The sequence below is a fragment of the Equus asinus genome, unplaced genomic scaffold, assembly GCF_041296235.1.
Source record: "Equus asinus isolate D_3611 breed Donkey unplaced genomic scaffold, EquAss-T2T_v2 contig_114, whole genome shotgun sequence".
NCBI classification, from domain to species: domain Eukaryota; kingdom Metazoa; phylum Chordata; class Mammalia; order Perissodactyla; family Equidae; genus Equus; species Equus asinus.
Window position 1 is genome coordinate 116,876 of NW_027224755.1, and position 12,697 is coordinate 129,572.

Genomic DNA, 12,697 nt, shown 5'->3' on the forward strand with positions numbered 1-12,697 from the left:
CAGGTGGCAATCTTTAAGCAAAAAAAATAAGATAAAAAAATACAATGGCGAGGAGACCCGGTCAAAAAGCAACCCTGAAAAAGGTACCCTCTGAAACTGAGGAAGCAGGGCAACAGTGCCTAGCTCAGGTGACAATCTTTAAGCAAAAGAAACACACAAGGGCGTGGGGAGCTGGCGAAAAGGCAACACTGAGAAATCCAGCCTCTGAAACGGACGAAGATGGGCAACAGAGGCTAGCTCAGGTGGCAATCTTTAAGCAAAAGAAACACACAAGGGCGTGGAGACCTGGGGAAAAAGCAACACGGAGAAATCCACCCTCTGAAACTGAGGAAGATGGGCAAGAGAGGCTACCTCAGGTGGCAATCCTTAAGCAAAAACAAAGCACAAAGGCGTGGAGCCCTGGGGACAAAGCAACTCTGAAATATCTACCCTCTGAAACTGAGGAACATGGCCAAGAGAGGCTAGCTCAGGTGGCAATCGTTAAGCAAAAACAAAACACAAAGGCGTGGAGACCTGGGGAAAAAGCAACCCTGAAATATCTACCCTCTGAAACTGAGGAAGATGGGCAAGAGAGGCTGGCTTCAGGTGGCAATCTTTAAGCAAAAGAAACACACAAGGGCGTGGGGAGCTGGGGAAAAGGCAACACTGAGAAATCCACCCTCTGAAACGGACGAAGATGGGCAACAGAGGCTACCTCAGGTGGCAATCGTTAAGCAAAAGAAACACACAAGGGCGTGGAGGCCTGGGGAAAAAGCAACACGGAGAAATCCACCCTCTGAAACTGAGGAACATGGGCAAAAGAAGCTAGCTCAGGTTGCAACCTTTAAGCAGAAGAAAAACACAAGGGCGTGCAGACCTGGCAAAAAAGCAACAGTGAGAAATCTACCCTCTGAAACCGACGAAGATGGACAACAGAGGCTAGCTCAGGTGGCAATTTTTAAGGAAAAATAAAAGGAAGTGCGTGGAGACCTGGGGAAAAAGCAACACGGAGAAATCTACCCTCTAGAACTGAGAAAGAAGCGCAACAGAGGCTAGCTCAGGTGGCAATCTTTAAGCAAAAAAAATAAGATAAAAAAATACAATGGCGAGGAGACCCGGTGAAAAAGCAACCCTGAAAAAGGTACCCTCTGAAACTGAGGAAGCAGGGCAACAGTGCCTAGCTCAGGTGACAATCTTTAAGCAAAAGAAACACACAAGGGCGTGGGGAGCTGGCGAAAAGGCAACACTGAGAAATCCACCCTCTGAAACGGACGAAGATGGGCAACAGAGGCTAGCTCAGGTGGCAATCTTTAAGCAAAAGAAACACACAAGGGCGTGGAGACCTGGGGAAAAAGCAACACGGAGAAATCCACCCTCTGAAACTGAGGAAGATGGGCAAGAGAGGCTACCTCAGGTGGCAATCCTTAAGCAAAAACAAAGCACAAAGGCGTGGAGCCCTGGGGACAAAGCAACCCTGAAATATCTACCCTCTGAAACTGAGGAACATGGCCAAGAGAGGCTAGCTCAGGTGGCAATCGTTAAGCAAAAACAAAACACAAAGGCGTGGAGACCTGGGGAAAAAGCAACCCTGAAATATCTACCCTCTGAAACTGAGGAAGATGGGCAAGAGAGGCTGGCTTCAGGTGGCAATCTTTAAGCAAAAGAAACACACAAGGGCGTGGGGAGCTGGGGAAAAGGCAACACTGAGAAATCCACCCTCTGAAAGGGACGAAGATGGGCTACAGAGGCTACCTCAGGTGGCAATCGTTAAGCAAAAGAAACACACAAGGGCGTGGAGGCCTGGGGAAAAAGCAACACGGAGAAATCCACCCTCTGAAACTGAGGAACATGGGCAAAAGAAGCTAGCTCAGGTTGCAACCTTTAAGCAGAAGAAAAACACAAGGGCGTGCAGACCTGGCAAAAAAGCAACAGTGAGAAATCTACCCTCTGAAACCGACGAAGATGGACAACAGAGGCTAGCTCAGGTGGCAATTTTTAAGGAAAAATAAAAGGAAGTGCGTGGAGACCTGGGGAAAAAGCAACACGGAGAAATCTACCCTCTAGAACTGAGAAAGAAGCGCAACAGAGGCTAGCTCAGGTGGCAATCTTTAAGCAAAAAAAATAAGATAAAAAAATACAATGGCGAGGAGACCCGGTGAAAAAGCAACCCTGAAAAAGGTACCCTCTGAAACTGAGGAAGCAGGGCAACAGTGCCTAGCTCAGGTGACAATCTTTAAGCAAAAGAAACACACAAGGGCGTGGGGAGCTGGCGAAAAGGCAACACTGAGAAATCCACCCTCTGAAACGGACGAAGATGGGCAACAGAGGCTAGCTCAGGTGGCAATCTTTAAGCAAAAGAAACACACAAGGGCGTGGAGACCTGGGGAAAAAGCAACACGGAGAAATCCACCCTCTGAAACTGAGGAAGATGGGCAAGAGAGGCTACCTCAGGTGGCAATCCTTAAGCAAAAACAAAGCACAAAGGCGTGGAGCCCTGGGGACAAAGCAACCCTGAAATATCTACCCTCTGAAACTGAGGAACATGGGCAAGAGAGGCTAGCTCAGGTGGCAATCGTTAAGCAAAAACAAAACACAAAGGCGTGGAGACCTGGGGAAAAAGCAACCCTGAAATATCTACCCTCTGAAACTGAGGAAGATGGGCAAGAGAGGCTGGCTTCAGGTGGCAATCTTTAAGCAAAAGAAACACACAAGGGCGTGGGGAGCTGGGGAAAAGGCAACACTGAGAAATCCACCCTCTGAAAGGGACGAAGATGGGCTACAGAGGCTACCTCAGGTGGCAATCGTTAAGCAAAAGAAACACACAAGGGCGTGGAGGCCTGGGGAAAAAGCAACACGGAGAAATCCACCCTCTGAAACTGAGGAACATGGGCAAAAGAAGCTAGCTCAGGTTGCAACCTTTAAGCAGAAGAAAAACACAAGGGCGTGCAGACCTGGCAAAAAAGCAACAGTGAGAAATCTACCCTCTGAAACCGACGAAGATGGACAACAGAGGCTAGCTCAGGTGGCAATTTTTAAGGAAAAATAAAAGGAAGTGCGTGGAGACCTGGGGAAAAAGCAACACGGAGAAATCTACCCTCTAGAACTGAGAAAGAAGCGCAACAGAGGCTAGCTCAGGTGGCAATCTTTAAGCAAAAAAAATAAAATAAAAAAATACAATGGCGAGGAGACCCGGTCAAAAAGCAACCCTGAAAAAGGTACCCTCTGAAACTGAGGAAGCAGGGCAACAGTGCCTAGCTCAGGTGACAATCTTTAAGCAAAAGAAACACACAAGGGCGTGGGGAGCTGGCGAAAAGGCAACACTGAGAAATCCAGCCTCTGAAACGGACGAAGATGGGCAACAGAGGCTAGCTCAGGTGGCAATCTTTAAGCAAAAGAAACACACAAGGGCGTGGAGACCTGGGGAAAAAGCAACACGGAGAAATCCACCCTCTGAAACTGAGGAAGATGGGCAAGAGAGGCTACCTCAGGTGGCAATCCTTAAGCAAAAACAAAGCACAAAGGCGTGGAGCCCTGGGGACAAAGCAACCCTGAAATATCTACCCTCTGAAACTGAGGAACATGGGCAAGAGAGGCTAGCTCAGGTGGCAATCGTTAAGCAAAAACAAAACACAAAGGCGTGGGGACCTGGGGAAAAAGCAACCCTGAAATATCTACCCTCTGAAACTGAGGAAGATGGGCAAGAGAGGCTGGCTTCAGGTGGCAATCTTTAAGCAAAAGAAACACACAAGGGCGTGGGGAGCTGGGGAAAAGGCAACACTGAGAAATCCACCCTCTGAAAGGGACGAAGATGGGCTACAGAGGCTACCTCAGGTGGCAATCGTTAAGCAAAAGAAACACACAAGGGCGTGGAGGCCTGGGGAAAAAGCAACACGGAGAAATCCACCCTCTGAAACTGAGGAACATGGGCAAAAGAAGCTAGCTCAGGTTGCAACCTTTAAGCAGAAAAAAAACACAAGGGCGTGCAGACCTGGCAAAAAAGCAACAGTGAGAAATCTACCCTCTGAAACCGACGAAGATGGACAACAGAGGCTAGCTCAGGTGGCAATTTTTAAGGAAAAATAAAAGGAAGTGCGTGGAGACCTGGGGAAAAAGCAACACGGAGAAATCTACCCTCTAGAACTGAGAAAGAAGCGCAACAGAGGCTAGCTCAGGTGGCAATCTTTAAGCAAAAAAAATAAAATAAAAAAAAACAATGGCGAGGAGACCCGGTCAAAAAGCAACCCTGAAAAAGGTACCCTCTGAAACTGAGGAAGCAGGGCAACAGTGCCTAGCTCAGGTGACAATCTTTAAGCAAAAGAAACACACAAGGGCGTGGGGAGCTGGCGAAAAGGCAACACTGAGAAATCCAGCCTCTGAAACGGACGAAGATGGGCAACAGAGGCTAGCTCAGGTGGCAATCTTTAAGCAAAAAAAATAAGATAAAAAAATACAATGGCGAGGAGACCCGGTCAAAAAGCAACCCTGAAAAAGGTACCCTCTGAAACTGAGGAAGCAGGGCAACAGTGCCTAGCTCAGGTGACAATCTTTAAGCAAAAGAAACACACAAGGGCGTGGGGAGCTGGCGAAAAGGCAACACTGAGAAATCCAGCCTCTGAAACGGACGAAGATGGGCAACAGAGGCTAGCTCAGGTGGCAATCTTTAAGCAAAAGAAACACACAAGGGCGTGGAGACCTGGGGAAAAAGCAACACGGAGAAATCCACCCTCTGAAACTGAGGAAGATGGGCAAGAGAGGCTACCTCAGGTGGCAATCCTTAAGCAAAAACAAAGCACAAAGGCGTGGAGCCCTGGGGACAAAGCAACTCTGAAATATCTACCCTCTGAAACTGAGGAACATGGCCAAGAGAGGCTAGCTCAGGTGGCAATCGTTAAGCAAAAACAAAACACAAAGGCGTGGAGACCTGGGGAAAAAGCAACCCTGAAATATCTACCCTCTGAAACTGAGGAAGATGGGCAAGAGAGGCTGGCTTCAGGTGGCAATCTTTAAGCAAAAGAAACACACAAGGGCGTGGGGAGCTGGGGAAAAGGCAACACTGAGAAATCCACCCTCTGAAACGGACGAAGATGGGCAACAGAGGCTACCTCAGGTGGCAATCGTTAAGCAAAAGAAACACACAAGGGCGTGGAGGCCTGGGGAAAAAGCAACACGGAGAAATCCACCCTCTGAAACTGAGGAACATGGGCAAAAGAAGCTAGCTCAGGTTGCAACCTTTAAGCAGAAGAAAAACACAAGGGCGTGCAGACCTGGCAAAAAAGCAACAGTGAGAAATCTACCCTCTGAAACCGACGAAGATGGACAACAGAGGCTAGCTCAGGTGGCAATTTTTAAGGAAAAATAAAAGGAAGTGCGTGGAGACCTGGGGAAAAAGCAACACGGAGAAATCTACCCTCTAGAACTGAGAAAGAAGCGCAACAGAGGCTAGCTCAGGTGGCAATCTTTAAGCAAAAAAAATAAAATAAAAAAATACAATGGCGAGGAGACCCGGTCAAAAAGCAACCCTGAAAAAGGTACCCTCTGAAACTGAGGAAGCAGGGCAACAGTGCCTAGCTCAGGTGACAATCTTTAAGCAAAAGAAACACACAAGGGCGTGGGGAGCTGGCGAAAAGGCAACACTGAGAAATCCACCCTCTGAAACGGACGAAGATGGGCAACAGAGGCTAGCTCAGGTGGCAATCTTTAAGCAAAAGAAACACACAAGGGCGTGGAGACCTGGGGAAAAAGCAACACGGAGAAATCCACCCTCTGAAACTGAGGAAGATGGGCAAGAGAGGCTACCTCAGGTGGCAATCCTTAAGCAAAAACAAAGCACAAAGGCGTGGAGCCCTGGGGACAAAGCAACCCTGAAATATCTACCCTCTGAAACTGAGGAACATGGCCAAGAGAGGCTAGCTCAGGTGGCAATCGTTAAGCAAAAACAAAACACAAAGGCGTGGAGACCTGGGGAAAAAGCAACCCTGAAATATCTACCCTCTGAAACTGAGGAAGATGGGCAAGAGAGGCTGGCTTCAGGTGGCAATCTTTAAGCAAAAGAAACACACAAGGGCGTGGGGAGCTGGGGAAAAGGCAACACTGAGAAATCCACCCTCTGAAAGGGACGAAGATGGGCTACAGAGGCTACCTCAGGTGGCAATCGTTAAGCAAAAGAAACACACAAGGGCGTGGAGGCCTGGGGAAAAAGCAACACGGAGAAATCCACCCTCTGAAACTGAGGAACATGGGCAAAAGAAGCTAGCTCAGGTTGCAACCTTTAAGCAGAAGAAAAACACAAGGGCGTGCAGACCTGGCAAAAAAGCAACAGTGAGAAATCTACCCTCTGAAACCGACGAAGATGGACAACAGAGGCTAGCTCAGGTGGCAATTTTTAAGGAAAAATAAAAGGAAGTGCGTGGAGACCTGGGGAAAAAGCAACACGGAGAAATCTACCCTCTAGAACTGAGAAAGAAGCGCAACAGAGGCTAGCTCAGGTGGCAATCTTTAAGCAAAAAAAATAAGATAAAAAAATACAATGGCGAGGAGACCCGGTCAAAAAGCAACCCTGAAAAAGGTACCCTCTGAAACTGAGGAAGCAGGGCAACAGTGCCTAGCTCAGGTGACAATCTTTAAGCAAAAGAAACACACAAGGGCGTGGGGAGCTGGCGAAAAGGCAACACTGAGAAATCCAGCCTCTGAAACGGACGAAGATGGGCAACAGAGGCTAGCTCAGGTGGCAATCTTTAAGCAAAAGAAACACACAAGGGCGTGGAGACCTGGGGAAAAAGCAACACGGAGAAATCCACCCTCTGAAACTGAGGAAGATGGGCAAGAGAGGCTACCTCAGGTGGCAATCCTTAAGCAAAAACAAAGCACAAAGGCGTGGAGCCCTGGGGACAAAGCAACCCTGAAATATCTACCCTCTGAAACTGAGGAACATGGGCAAGAGAGGCTAGCTCAGGTGGCAATCGTTAAGCAAAAACAAAACACAAAGGCGTGGAGACCTGGGGAAAAAGCAACCCTGAAATATCTACCCTCTGAAACTGAGGAAGATGGGCAAGAGAGGCTGGCTTCAGGTGGCAATCTTTAAGCAAAAGAAACACACAAGGGCGTGGAGGCCTGGGGAAAAAGCAACACGGAGAAATCCACCCTCTGAAACTGAGGGACATGGGCAAAAGAAGCTAGCTCAGGTTGCAACCTTTAAGCAGAAAAAAAACACAAGGGCGTGCAGACCTGGCAAAAAAGCAACAGTGAGAAATCTACCCTCTGAAACCGACGAAGATGGACAACAGAGGCTAGCTCAGGTGGCAATTTTTAAGGAAAAATAAAAGGAAGTGCGTGGAGACCTGGGGAAAAAGCAACACGGAGAAATCTACCCTCTAGAACTGAGAAAGAAGCGCAACAGAGGCTAGCTCAGGTGGCAATCTTTAAGCAAAAAAAATAAGATAAAAAAATACAATGGCGAGGAGACCCGGTGAAAAAGCAACCCTGAAAAAGGTACCCTCTGAAACTGAGGAAGCAGGGCAACAGTGCCTAGCTCAGGTGACAATCTTTAAGCAAAAGAAACACACAAGGGCGTGGGGAGCTGGCGAAAAGGCAACACTGAGAAATCCACCCTCTGAAACGGACGAAGATGGGCAACAGAGGCTAGCTCAGGTGGCAATCTTTAAGCAAAAGAAACACACAAGGGCGTGGAGACCTGGGGAAAAAGCAACACGGAGAAATCCACCCTCTGAAACTGAGGAAGATGGGCAAGAGAGGCTACCTCAGGTGGCAATCCTTAAGCAAAAACAAAGCACAAAGGCGTGGAGCCCTGGGGACAAAGCAACCCTGAAATATCTACCCTCTGAAACTGAGGAACATGGGCAAGAGAGGCTAGCTCAGGTGGCAATCGTTAAGCAAAAACAAAACACAAAGGCGTGGAGACCTGGGGAAAAAGCAACCCTGAAATATCTACCCTCTGAAACTGAGGAAGATGGGCAAGAGAGGCTGGCTTCAGGTGGCAATCGTTAAGCAAAAGAAACACACAAGGGCGTGGAGGCCTGGGGAAAAAGCAACACGGAGATATCGACCCTCTGAAACTCAGGAAGATGGGCAAGAGAGGCTAGCTCAGGTGGCAATCGTTAAGCAAAAACAAAACCCAAAGGCGTGGAGACCTGGGGAAAAAGCAACCCTGAAATATCTACCCTCTGAAACTGAGGAAGATGGGCAAGAGAGGCTGGCTTCAGGTGGCAATCTTTAAGCAAAAGAAACACACAAGGGCGTGGGGAGCTGGGGAAAAGGCAACACTGAGAAATCCACCCTCTGAAACGGACGAAGATGGGCAACAGAGGCTAGCTCAGGTGGCAATCGTTAAGCAAAAGAAACACACAAGGGCGTGGAGGCCTGGGGAAAAAGCAACACGGAGAAATCCACCCTCTGAAACTGAGGGACATGGGCAAAAGAAGCTAGCTCAGGTTGCAACCTTTAAGCAGAAAAAAAACACAAGGGCGTGCAGACCTGGCAAAAAAGCAACAGTGAGAAATCTACCCTCTGAAACCGACGAAGATGGACAACAGAGGCTAGCTCAGGTGGCAATTTTTAAGGAAAAATAAAAGGAAGTGCGTGGAGACCTGGGGAAAAAGCAACACGGAGAAATCTACCCTCTAGAACTGAGAAAGAAGCGCAACAGAGGCTAGCTCAGGTGGCAATCTTTAAGCAAAAAAAATAAGATAAAAAAATACAATGGCGAGGAGACCCGGTGAAAAAGCAACCCTGAAAAAGGTACCCTCTGAAACTGAGGAAGCAGGGCAACAGTGCCTAGCTCAGGTGACAATCTTTAAGCAAAAGAAACACACAAGGGCGTGGGGAGCTGGCGAAAAGGCAACACTGAGAAATCCACCCTCTGAAACGGACGAAGATGGGCAACAGAGGCTAGCTCAGGTGGCAATCTTTAAGCAAAAGAAACACACAAGGGCGTGGAGACCTGGGGAAAAAGCAACACGGAGAAATCCACCCTCTGAAACTGAGGAAGATGGGCAAGAGAGGCTACCTCAGGTGGCAATCCTTAAGCAAAAACAAAGCACAAAGGCGTGGAGCCCTGGGGACAAAGCAACCCTGAAATATCTACCCTCTGAAACTGAGGAACATGGGCAAGAGAGGCTAGCTCAGGTGGCACTCGTTAAGCAAAAACAAAACCCAAAGGCGTGGAGACCTGGGGAAAAAGCAACCCTGAAATATCTACCCTCTGAAACTGAGGAAGATGGGCAAGAGAGGCTGGCTTCAGGTGGCAATCTTTAAGCAAAAGAAACACACAAGGGCGTGGAGGCCTGGGGAAAAAGCAACACGGAGAAATCCACCCTCTGAAACTGAGGGACATGGGCAAAAGAAGCTAGCTCAGGTTGCAACCTTTAAGCAGAAAAAAAACACAAGGGCGTGCAGACCTGGCAAAAAAGCAACAGTGAGAAATCTACCCTCTGAAACCGACGAAGATGGACAACAGAGGCTAGCTCAGGTGGCAATTTTTAAGGAAAAATAAAAGGAAGTGCGTGGAGACCTGGGGAAAAAGCAACACGGAGAAATCTACCCTCTAGAACTGAGAAAGAAGCGCAACAGAGGCTAGCTCAGGTGGCAATCTTTAAGCAAAAAAAATAAGATAAAAAAATACAATGGCGAGGAGACCCGGTGAAAAAGCAACCCTGAAAAAGGTACCCTCTGAAACTGAGGAAGCAGGGCAACAGTGCCTAGCTCAGGTGACAATCTTTAAGCAAAAGAAACACACAAGGGCGTGGGGAGCTGGCGAAAAGGCAACACTGAGAAATCCACCCTCTGAAACGGACGAAGATGGGCAACAGAGGCTAGCTCAGGTGGCAATCTTTAAGCAAAAGAAACACACAAGGGCGTGGAGACCTGGGGAAAAAGCAACACGGAGAAATCCACCCTCTGAAACTGAGGAAGATGGGCAAGAGAGGCTACCTCAGGTGGCAATCCTTAAGCAAAAACAAAGCACAAAGGCGTGGAGCCCTGGGGACAAAGCAACCCTGAAATATCTACCCTCTGAAACTGAGGAACATGGGCAAGAGAGGCTAGCTCAGGTGGCAATCGTTAAGCAAAAACAAAACACAAAGGCGTGGAGACCTGGGGAAAAAGCAACCCTGAAATATCTACCCTCTGAAACTGAGGAAGATGGGCAAGAGAGGCTGGCTTCAGGTGGCAATCGTTAAGCAAAAGAAACACACAAGGGCGTGGAGGCCTGGGGAAAAAGCAACACGGAGATATCGACCCTCTGAAACTCAGGAAGATGGGCAAGAGAGGCTAGCTCAGGTGGCAATCGTTAAGCAAAAACAAAACCCAAAGGCGTGGAGACCTGGGGAAAAAGCAACCCTGAAATATCTACCCTCTGAAACTGAGGAAGATGGGCAAGAGAGGCTGGCTTCAGGTGGCAATCTTTAAGCAAAAGAAACACACAAGGGCGTGGGGAGCTGGGGAAAAGGCAACACTGAGAAATCCACCCTCTGAAACGGACGAAGATGGGCAACAGAGGCTAGCTCAGGTGGCAATCGTTAAGCAAAAGAAACACACAAGGGCGTGGAGGCCTGGGGAAAAAGCAACACGGAGAAATCCACCCTCTGAAACTGAGGGACATGGGCAAAAGAAGCTAGCTCAGGTTGCAACCTTTAAGCAGAAAAAAAACACAAGGGCGTGCAGACCTGGCAAAAAAGCAACAGTGAGAAATCTACCCTCTGAAACCGACGAAGATGGACAACAGAGGCTAGCTCAGGTGGCAATTTTTAAGGAAAAATAAAAGGAAGTGCGTGGAGACCTGGGGAAAAAGCAACACGGAGAAATCTACCCTCTAGAACTGAGAAAGAAGCGCAACAGAGGCTAGCTCAGGTGGCAATCTTTAAGCAAAAAAAATAAGATAAAAAAATACAATGGCGAGGAGACCCGGTGAAAAAGCAACCCTGAAAAAGGTACCCTCTGAAACTGAGGAAGCAGGGCAACAGTGCCTAGCTCAGGTGACAATCTTTAAGCAAAAGAAACACACAAGGGCGTGGGGAGCTGGCGAAAAGGCAACACTGAGAAATCCACCCTCTGAAACGGACGAAGATGGGCAACAGAGGCTAGCTCAGGTGGCAATCTTTAAGCAAAAGAAACACACAAGGGCGTGGAGACCTGGGGAAAAAGCAACACGGAGAAATCCACCCTCTGAAACTGAGGAAGATGGGCAAGAGAGGCTACCTCAGGTGGCAATCCTTAAGCAAAAACAAAGCACAAAGGCGTGGAGCCCTGGGGACAAAGCAACCCTGAAATATCTACCCTCTGAAACTGAGGAACATGGGCAAGAGAGGCTAGCTCAGGTGGCACTCGTTAAGCAAAAACAAAACCCAAAGGCGTGGAGACCTGGGGAAAAAGCAACCCTGAAATATCTACCCTCTGAAACTGAGGAAGATGGGCAAGAGAGGCTGGCTTCAGGTGGCAATCTTTAAGCAAAAGAAACACACAAGGGCGTGGAGGCCTGGGGAAAAAGCAACACGGAGAAATCCACCCTCTGAAACTGAGGGACATGGGCAAAAGAAGCTAGCTCAGGTTGCAACCTTTAAGCAGAAAAAAAACACAAGGGCGTGCAGACCTGGCAAAAAAGCAACAGTGAGAAATCTACCCTCTGAAACCGACGAAGATGGACAACAGAGGCTAGCTCAGGTGGCAATTTTTAAGGAAAAATAAAAGGAAGTGCGTGGAGACCTGGGGAAAAAGCAACACGGAGAAATCTACCCTCTAGAACTGAGAAAGAAGCGCAACAGAGGCTAGCTCAGGTGGCAATCTTTAAGCAAAAAAAATAAGATAAAAAAATACAATGGCGAGGAGACCCGGTGAAAAAGCAACCCTGAAAAAGGTACCCTCTGAAACTGAGGAAGCAGGGCAACAGTGCCTAGCTCAGGTGACAATCTTTAAGCAAAAGAAACACACAAGGGCGTGGGGAGCTGGCGAAAAGGCAACACTGAGAAATCCACCCTCTGAAACGGACGAAGATGGGCAACAGAGGCTAGCTCAGGTGGCAATCTTTAAGCAAAAGAAACACACAAGGGCGTGGAGACCTGGGGAAAAAGCAACACGGAGAAATCCACCCTCTGAAACTGAGGAAGATGGGCAAGAGAGGCTACCTCAGGTGGCAATCCTTAAGCAAAAACAAAGCACAAAGGCGTGGAGCCCTGGGGACAAAGCAACCCTGAAATATCTACCCTCTGAAACTGAGGAACATGGGCAAGAGAGGCTAGCTCAGGTGGCAATCGTTAAGCAAAAACAAAACACAAAGGCGTGGAGACCTGGGGAAAAAGCAACCCTGAAATATCTACCCTCTGAAACTGAGGAAGATGGGCAAGAGAGGCTGGCTTCAGGTGGCAATCGTTAAGCAAAAGAAACACACAAGGGCGTGGAGGCCTGGGGAAAAAGCAACACGGAGATATCGACCCTCTGAAACTCAGGAAGATGGGCAAGAGAGGCTAGCTCAGGTGGCAATCGTTAAGCAAAAACAAAACCCAAAGGCGTGGAGACCTGGGGAAAAAGCAACCCTGAAATATCTACCCTCTGAAACTGAGGAAGATGGGCAAGAGAGGCTGGCTTCAGGTGGCAATCTTTAAGCAAAAGAAACACACAAGGGCGTGGGGAGCTGGGGAAAAGGCAACACTGAGAAATCCACCCTCTGAAACGGACGAAGATGGGCAACAGAGGCTAGCTCAGGTGGCAA